The sequence below is a fragment of the Catharus ustulatus genome, chromosome 5 (assembly GCF_009819885.2).
Source record: "Catharus ustulatus isolate bCatUst1 chromosome 5, bCatUst1.pri.v2, whole genome shotgun sequence".
NCBI classification, from domain to species: Eukaryota; Metazoa; Chordata; class Aves; order Passeriformes; family Turdidae; genus Catharus; species Catharus ustulatus.
Genome location: NC_046225.1, coordinates 17913114 through 17922606, shown reverse-complemented (window position 1 = coordinate 17922606; position 9493 = coordinate 17913114). Strand labels below are relative to the sequence as shown.

Sequence of the window (9493 nt, the reverse complement as noted above, 5' to 3'; positions counted from 1 at the left end):
TCAACTTCCCACAGGTTCTGGGACTGAGTCCTCCACATGCTCTGAAGGTGCTTCACAACCCTAAAATAGCAAGGACACAACAGCCCATAGGAAAGCTTCCTAGTCTTTACAGCTGAATGTATATAACTCTTCTTGCTGTGGCTTTCAAGGCTGGATTCAAAAGAAAGGTCTCTCAAGAATCCAGATAAGGAGTCTCATGTTTAGGAAGGTTCATGAAAACAACACTACTTGTAATTGTCCCTTGGTGAGTAGCCCGTGAGGTCCAACAAAGTCCTTGCAGCTGCAAGGTCTGTAAGTGCTGACAGCTATCTCTTCATAAAAGTGTAATTTCTGACAAAAGGAAATTGCATCATCCAGCCTTTTTCCTTCTTTATCAAAAAAAAAGGGAAGTTCTACTGTAGTGATGTTAATGGCAGGAGGATTAATTCTAGGAAGTTTGGCAATGTTTCTTTAAAAATAGGTCATTTAGCAGTATAATGAAGAGGCGTTGAACACTGACTCAGTTTGCCAAGCTGACCTTGTATTCCTGATTCAGACATGGGCACAGGGAGGACCAGGCTTTGTTCAGCCCTCCAGAGCTGAAAAAAAAAAAGTAGCAAGGTTCTGAAAAAAACAAAGTAAAGAAGAGCTACTGGGAAGTCTTGGATGTGCTAGAGCTGTAAATCTTTCGCTGATAAAGTCTGATGCTCCCTCCAACCTCCTTCCAGTGATGGATACTTGGGATGTTCAGGCTCTTAAGAGTACTGCTGGTTTGGCTTTGGCGTATGAGAAACAGTGACTATTGCAGGTGAACATTGAAAGCATATCTTAAATTTTCCATGCTTAAATAACTGTCAGAAAGCCACATTAAGGAATGGCTACTACACAAACGTGAGCTGATGTAAGTGGCTGCTGTTGGGGAAGAAATTATATTTTCTGTGGTAGGAAATGTAAGGTGTTTTTCATGATCACTTAACTCTTGAGTCAAGGAGATTTAGGATCAATAACTGAGATGGAGGGTGTTTGGTAAAGCAGTAAATAAAATATTTGTCCATTTATAAGGATCAATGGAATATGATTCACTGGTGACTACAGTGTTTAGGGATAAAAATTATTTTAGATGCCCTAGTCACCTGTTCTTTTTTCCCCTCAAGTTTTTCCATATTGCAACAGAGTTCTCCTCACAGCTTGTCATACAGCTTTTTTTAAAAATCCTGCTCCTGTTCATCCTTAAAGGATTACAGAAGAGTTAAAATTCTCCCAGTTAAAAACCTGTACTTGACTCGAGTCTCCGGGCACTGCAGAACCATTTCCTGTGATTGCAGCAGAGAGAGATAAAATTCCACTGTGGTGGGAATAAACTGAAATTAGATCAAAGATTTCCGGATAATTAAGAGTTCCAAACCAAAACCTTTATTGCTGCTTTTCGCTTGACTCTACTATTTAATTTTTTTTTTTTATTCCCAGGCAAACAGGGCAGTGCTTCACACAGGAAGCCAAATTTACCTATCAAAAACAACAACCCAAATTGAAAACGTAACAAGAGCCGAACCGCATTTGCATCCGCTGCGATTCCCCGCGCAAACCTGGAGCAGCCCGCGAGCAGAGGGCTCAGGAGGCGCCTGGCTGGCTGAACGCTTCCTCCGCGGACACACGCAGGCCTAGCACAGGTGGATGGAACTGGCGGATTTGGGGTGTGAGGCGCCAGCTCCTCTGCCCTGAAGCAGCTCAGCGCCTAGTTTTGGGTTAGGAGCTGCGGAGAAGCCGGCTGGCACAGGTGCCAAAGAGCGAGCCCGTGGCTGTGGCACTGCTGCCGAGGTCCCCCTGCTCAGCCCCATGCTCTGATGGAGAACAGGAGCCTGCAGCTCCCGCGCTATAAAAGCCAGGCGAGGCCCGGGGTGGGGCTGGCGTCAGCGGGAAATGTCTCCCTGGCAGCAGGTACGTGTCCGCGCCCTGCGCGTTTGGGAGGGCTCGGGGCGGGCGGCGGAGCCGAGCGCGCCGGGGCTGCCGCGGTCCCTCCCCGCCGGCGGGGCCCGGAGCTGCCCCGCTCTGCTGCGGCCGCGGGGGGAGCCCGGCCCCGGCCCGGCGCCGCAGCCCCGGCGCTCCCCGCCTCCCGAGCCGGCCGGGAGCCGCAGCTGGCAGCGGCCGGAGCCGCAGCTCCGCGGGCGGCGGCGGAGCCTGCCCGGGCTGCCCGCGCCTCGTCGGTGGCGGTACGGATCGCCTCCGTCCTGCCCCCGCGGCGGGAAGGGCCGCTTAAGCGGAGCCCTCCTTCCCGCCCTCCTCCGCCCCGAGGAACGGCTTGTTTTCCTGCCCGGATGATGGATTTCTCCGCAAGGTCATCCCTGCCCGCGGCGGCGGTGTGCCCGCGGCTCTCCAGGCGCCGCCGCGGAGGTAAGGGGCGGGGGAGCGGAGCGGGCACGGTGAGCGCCTACACGGCACACACACACGGCGGCGAGGGCGTTCGGAGCCGGAGAGCAGCGGGGTGGCTGCGTGGGCAGGTGCCGGGGCGAGGCGGGCGTGCCTCGCCCTGCCGGCCGTGCCGGCTCGGGAGTCCGAGCGGGCGGACCGAGCGCGTCCCGCCGAACCGAGCCGGGCGGGAGGGGCTGCGGCCGCCCCGCCGAGCGGGCACCAGCGGGTGGGAGCGGCCGGGCCGGCCCCGAGGGTGCGTCTCATCCTCAGCTCCTTTCTACCCGCGCTCGTAAGCGACTTTGGCTCGCGCGTGGTCCGGGAGCGCGGAAAACTTAAGAAAAGAAATAAAAAAGGTGGAGGATTAATGATGAGATGCCCTCCCTACCGCCGGGACGGGCCGGGGGGATGCGCGGCGCGGTCGCCACGGCAACGTGCCCGCGGCCGCGATGTCGCAGCGCGGAAGATGCCCCGGAGGCGGCGGCCGCCGCGGGGCAACCTCAGCCACCGCCCGGAGCGGGGACTCTGGCCAAGGGGCGTCCCCCGGGCAGCGGTGAGGGTGAGCTGGGGTACCCCCGGCTGGTTGTCGGCGGAGCCCGGGGCTCCCTGGACCGTAGTGTGGCGGATCTCGAACTAGAGCGGGAGGGTCCGTGAGGGTTGTGAGCTGGGATGTCACGGTCAAGGAGCATCGCGCCGTGAGGGTTTGGCCGGTTGATGTCCCTTGCCTGGCTCAGGGCGTTGGGGCTGGGCACGGATCCCTCACGGCCTTTTCTTTCTCTAGCTGTAGTTGGTGACAAAACTACTGATGATGTCAGCTCCTGCTCTGTGGCTTGTATTGTCCACATTCAGCTTGTGTTTTGTGCCCCATACAGGCCTTGGCTTCATTAATGCTCTATTCCTTCATCCTTTTTTTGGCGAGGAAGATAACAATGCTAGTGGTGTATTTTTTAGTCATAAGACATTATTATGATCCCATAACCTAACCTCTTCCATAATATAAAGCAGAGACTATTCCCCAGTGATTCCAAGGTCTGGCCCACCAGCCTCTTCAAATGGTCTTGATTTAATTACTTCCAACAACGAGAATTGACTACATTCCTAGATAATTGGCTCCAATTTTTAATCACTTTGTTAAACGTTTGCATCTCTTTTCCACTTTGAACTTTTCTGCCTTCATCTTCTAGCTACTGGATCTTGTAGTGTTTTGCCTGTCAGCTTAAATAGCTATCTAGTTTCAGATCATCTCTCTTTGCTCAAGTATTTAAGGGGAGTAATTAAATAGCCACTTAACGTAGTCTCTGATGAGATAAATAGACCTGACTCTCTTGGTCTCTCCCTGGAATGCAGATGCTCCCCAGGAGAAATGTCTGGGCTGCTCTTCTCTGAGCCTCCACCACTGTCCTCGCTGGCCTCCGGTGCTGCACAGTGGATTCCAGGAAGGCCCTTGTTAGTGTCACGTGTGGAGATAATACCCTCGTGCACAGTATTCCCCTGTCTATTCCCCCAATAGTACAAACTTTTCTTTCCCACGACTACACAGTGGGAACTTCTGTTCCATTAGTTACAGGCAGTGATCCTTGCACTTCTTTGCAAGCCAAGGTCTTCTCAGAAGCTGGCTGCCTATCCTGTAAGGAGCATTTGAATTAAATATTTCTACGTGTATACCTTTGAATCTGCCTGTATTAGTTTTTTCCCTCCTCAGATCACCTCAGTTCTGTGGAGTCTGCAGCTCAGGAGTCACAATAGATTTCTGGTATCCTCTAGAAGTCAGAAGGATTTCTTTTCCCAGGACCTCCCTCCTAAAGGTCTGTCTTCTCCCTCAGCCAACTTCAAATAAGTTTAAGGTCACCTGAAGTAAATGGAACCCAGAAGTTTTACTGAGTAATATAGAAACTGGAAACTGAAAGAGCCAGTTACATTGAATTGCTTTTGGATCTGCTTTTGTTCAGCTGTGCCTCCAAGTGTTGGTGAGAGGAAAAGAAAATTGCTTTCCTGTCTTAAAGAGCTGTAAATCCTACCACTGGCTATGATGTCTAGGCTGACATATACAGCGTCATTATTTTGTGATTCTTTAGCTGGAATGCTGTGAGTTTTACTTGCTCTGAAGTGTGCTTAAGCCTGGACTTACAGCTCTCTAGAAAGCACAGTATGTGAGAGCATGGGCCAGAGGTAGGTGGCTTTGACAGAATATTGTCAGTTTTTCTAGCAGCATGTAGCATCTTGAATCTCAAGAAAAGGATAAGATTGAGTAGTCTAAAGGCACCTTCTGTGGGAGATGGTACAAAACAAAGTTCTTTGAAATTAACTTTCTTTTTGTTTGGGTTGGGTTTTTCTTTTGTTTGGGGGTTGTGTATTTGTAACCGCCTTGATTTGCCCTGTGTACAAGTTTAATGTGCAGTGGGGGAGGGTGATGTAAGAGGTCTGAAAATTAAAGGTCTTTACATGCAGACCATCCCATGGAGTAAATGATATGATGATGCCCTTGAGTAAGGTTTGTTTGCACGAATAAAGATAGGTTTCAGCCTTTAGAATGACCTAGCTGTCTTCAAACTGTTAAAAGTAAGAAAAGTACCTTCTGATCATGTAATGACTTAAATGTCAGAATAAAGAGTGTTCTTGAAATTTCATGAAGATTTTATTATAAGTCTCAGAAAATGTCTATTAATAAGATTTCATGAAGTATAGACAGTGATGCATTAAATATAAACAGTGAGGGACCCTTAAAAGGTCTGAAAAATCATCACAGAGCTCAGATACCATATCTGGTTGGATAGAGCTCTAGAATTCTGCTGAATTTTCTACAGGCTGGTGTCATAGGAATTGTTTTCTCAATTGTTTGTCTGAGTGTATACCCCCCAATACAAAATTTCTAAATTAAAGATACCTGAGAGGTATCTTTCCCTCACCCATTCAAACTCAGCTTCTGTCCCTCAGATTGGGCTCCTGAATATCTCCTGAGTTTTTTCAACATATGCTTTCCCTTCTCATGGCTGCACCTTTTCTTCAACTCCTTCTGCAATCAGAAGAATATATGTATGTTTCTTTAGGGTGGCTGGTCCCAAGAATTACACATTTCTGAATTATGAAGCCCATCCAGAGTCAGCCTAGCACTAAGAATAGTGGCTGTTAATTAATTCTACAGGGCCAGAACAGAGAGAGATAGTAATTTTGAGTCTCAGACTTGCTGAAGACTGTCCAGTGAGTGCTGGGTTAGACAGATTTCACTAGCAAAATACTATGGCAGTGGTAAAATTTGTCAGATTTGGGTCCTGCAACTGTTACTAACACTGTTATTTTTAGGAACATAAACTCCCTCTGTCAGACTCAGCCAAAACTAAGGGGAACAACACCCTGCCTCCAGTTTGTGAAATCCTCACTGCTGTAGGAGTACAAGCAATCTGTTCGTAGTCTCACAGTTACAGACAGAACAAGATTTCATAACTGAGAATTATGCTCCTAGCAGCACATCACTTCTTAATTTATAACTCCCACACTAAAAGCAGAGTTAGGATACAGACTGAATCTGCTACCTTTGTGGATTTAGAAGCAATCCTGAATTAAGATCTGATTTTAACTACTGTAAGTAAACAACTTCTTGAGAGTCAAAAACAAAAAAAAAAAGATGGATCGTTTTACTAGGGGAAAACAAGTTCTGGACATGTTCTGAAACAAAGTTCCTGTCCAGTAGGAGAAGTTTTTTCAAAGTGTATCTACATACAGTTTACTTTTGCATATAGTAAAAATAGAAAAGGTCGACATATATCTGTTTTATTATATATATGGACTTTGAACTCTGTAACAGTTCTATAGAAACAAAGACTGGTACCGATTAAAAATTTAATCTCACACGATCAGTTACTTATTAACATGGAGTTATTTGTCTCTTGGGAGTCTGTGGCTAGGAGCTCACATTTGTAAATTGGCAGCAGATCCTAGAGGATTGAGGTGTCAGCATACTGCTGAGTAAACAGGGAAGAAAATGCAGTGCCAACGCCTGCAACTCCATGCAGGCTGTGGGGAAAAAAGGCAAAGAAAAAGGTGGACACCTAAATAGAAATGACTGGGAACCAGCATAGTACCATTTTGCACCTATTTGTCCTCTGTCAGCAGTGGACACGTGCACTTGGTGAGAATAATTAAGTGGAAAAAAGAATGCCAACAATGACAAATATTACCATGCATTGTGGTAAAAGAGTGCTGCAGGTGTGTTCACAGAGGACAGATTCAATTCTTTCCCCTCATTTTCCCCATGCCTCTAAATCTGTGATCCTGTGTAACAAAGCTTGATGACAGGTATGGAAGCTATTACCACAGCCAGTATCGGCCAGTCATCCAGGAAGATACGGTATCTGATAAATTATCCAGGAAAAAGTGTCTGTATATTCCAGTGTAACTGTTAGCAACAAATTACTTCTACTGAGTGTTTACTGTACTTATTATACATTAGTAAAATGTGGTAGTAACAGTTGAGTTTGCTTGTTTCCTCCCTCTGACAGTAGTTCTTTTAGAAGAACAAGGAGTTGATCAAGGGGGACCCAGACATCCCAGTGCCCTGTTAAACTGTTAGCATCTGTGCTGCCAGCATCTCTAGGTACTGTTGGTGTCCCTGTCTAACATAGTGGAGACCAGTTCTGAGCTGAGGCTGAAAGCTTGTACTACTTGGCAAGTGGTAACAATTCATTTTCCAGCCTAAGTTATATCACTGTTGTCTAGCTTTGGACAAGAAATACTATGCTGAGGGTGTGGAGGAGAAGTTTTTTAAAAGAGGATCATAAGAAGTATGTGTTCTGAGATATTTATCATCTCCCTCTCAGGTAACCCTCATAGTCAAACTCAGCTATGATAAAACAGATATGAAGCATATTGCTAGACAGGAATCTTCACTGTGGTCTGGTGACCTCCTAATCTAGGAAGCAGCAGCATTGCTAAGTTTAAAATCACTCATATTGCCTGTGGATTGATCGTGGTTACACAGCAATAACGCACTTGTGTGCCTGTACATTAATGCACACACACAAGTTGTGGGAAGAGCAGTGCTCTCTGAAGCATTTGTAGTCTGGATGATTCTGGCAAGAGGTATTTTAGTGCTTCAGTTAGCTACAACTATGAACTAAAGCATAGGTCAGGACTGAAGTGACTACTGTAGGACAGGTTGCCTAGAGAGCTTGAAACCAGTATTCAAAACATATACCAAACATAAGCAGACCATAGTGACCAAACATTCAGCTTTGGAAAGACAGATGTAACTTATTTTCTCTTTTTCTGTTTTGTTTTTGGTTTGTTGTTTTGGGTTGTGTGATTGTGGGGTTTTTTTTCTGCTAAATGGACAAGGTGTTTCTAAAAATACTGAGAAGTAATCAATGTTTGTTTGAATTCTCACAGTAATACCTCTATCCTGAGATTCTCCTGTAGCTCAGTGATGGTAATTAATATTGTCAGCTCTTCAAAATCATCATGCAATTATCACCAGTTGGCATTTTTATCTGGATGAACAGGATGGCTTCCTATATGCACATGTGCCTTCCTATTTCTTTTGGAAAATATTGAACAAATATTGACTACTGCAGTTGAAATCCCAGACTGCATTCTAATGGTAAAAATCTTTTTCCCGGTGATGCTGATGTGCAAACAAACAAAGTTCTGTTTGTAAAAGAGAAGTCAAACAAGAAAAAAGGCAAAATGAAGCAAGGAGATGTGCAATTCTTTTTAATATTCTTCATGCAAATAGCCAACAGATTCAAACAGAGGGCATGAGTACTATGCTACATTATGACTAATCTTAAAAGGATACTATAAAAAGCAATGGCTTACCTCAATGATGATAGTGAAGTCAGTGAAGAATTAATTCAGGAATTTTCTGGTGACTCCAGGACCCCTCTTTACATGCAGGAAATAATCACTAGAAAGCTGAGAAAATCAGTCAGGATGTTATCATGGAAACAGTGGGAATTTCCAACACAGGATAACAAAGGATCTGATGTTTACCTTAAATTTGCATAAACAGGAGTCAATTCATTAACATTTATGTGAGGGGGAAAAAGTTATGTGGTTAGGCATAATTTTCAGATGGATGGATTTTTCCTTTTCTGGAAAAAAAGGAAGGAAAATAACAGTAGACTGGTTACTAATCTGATTTTACATGGCTTTGGGAAGAGATGAGTGTTCCTCTTGGTAGCAAGTAGAGCTGGCACATGGTTTCTCTGGTCAGGGAAATGTGGTGTCTGCCAGCTTTGGGGTGAGCAGAGTCCCTTAATCTAAAGCCAGCCTGACTGAAAGTTATTTTCTACTCGTGGGCAGTCATTTTGTCTTAGTAAAGAAACTGTCAAATGTTTAGAAGTCTAAGGACTAGTGCTTTACTTTTGGTGTATTGCCGGGGAGATCTTAATCCAGAAAGCAGTGTGTCTGCTGAGTGCTCAGAGAGCAGACCCTCCCTTCCACAGGGCCCCAGGACTGTGGAGTTTTGCTAAGACCAGGGTCAAATAACAGATTAAGTCTGTAAAGCTGGTATAATAGAGCAGGTAAGAAGTTTTCCAACAAAGAAGGTGGTATGGATGGGGCAGTGTTGCATTTCAGCAAGTCCCTCTTTTCTTAGACTACTGGAGCTACAATTTGGAGCAGCTTCCAAGATGGCCTTTGGGCACTAAGGAATGAGTTAGATATCATCAGGCCCCAACTTCAGGAAGTGGAGAGGTGTAAAAGTTATCTAAAGCTTCCCAGCTCAGCTCTCCTGGAAGCAGTCTGGCTGTTGAGGATTTAGCCAGCCCTATGGCTAGAAAATGCTGAAGGATAATCGCACTTTAGTATTTAGCAAACTAAAGGGTCACTTTCATTGCAGTCACTCTCCTTCCTCTGAAGTATCAGTTTCATGAAAAACTTCACACAATTGAAAGATTATGGTTGAGATGACTCATTAAGAAAATTATGGAATATAATAAGCATACTGAGGAGTGTAGTAAGGGGTAGAATTAATGGTAATAAAATACTTGTCAGAAGGATGATAGTCTTGAGAAGAACTGTATGGAAACAAGATGACACAATTATTCCTCTCTGAAAGGCTGGCATTTCAGAACTCTTTATAATACTGCTGCACACCACAGCCTCTCCATGT

The 9493-nt window shown here is 45.5% G+C and overlaps 1 protein-coding gene across 2 annotated transcripts in view; it reads left to right on the top strand.

The window, feature by feature from the left end:
* The first annotated feature begins 1314 nt into the window (after positions 1 to 1314).
* Positions 1315 to 9493, top strand: part of GPRIN3 (GPRIN family member 3) — a 32700-nt gene continuing 24521 nt past the window's right edge. The window contains exon 1 of one of the 2 annotated variants that reach the window (XM_033060318.1): positions 1315 to 1917. The gene's annotated coding sequence lies outside the window, so the exon portion shown is untranslated. Of the gene's footprint in view, positions 1918 to 2149; positions 2371 to 9493 lie in introns of those variants that run through there. The other variant, XM_033060317.2, reaches the window with a different exon arrangement.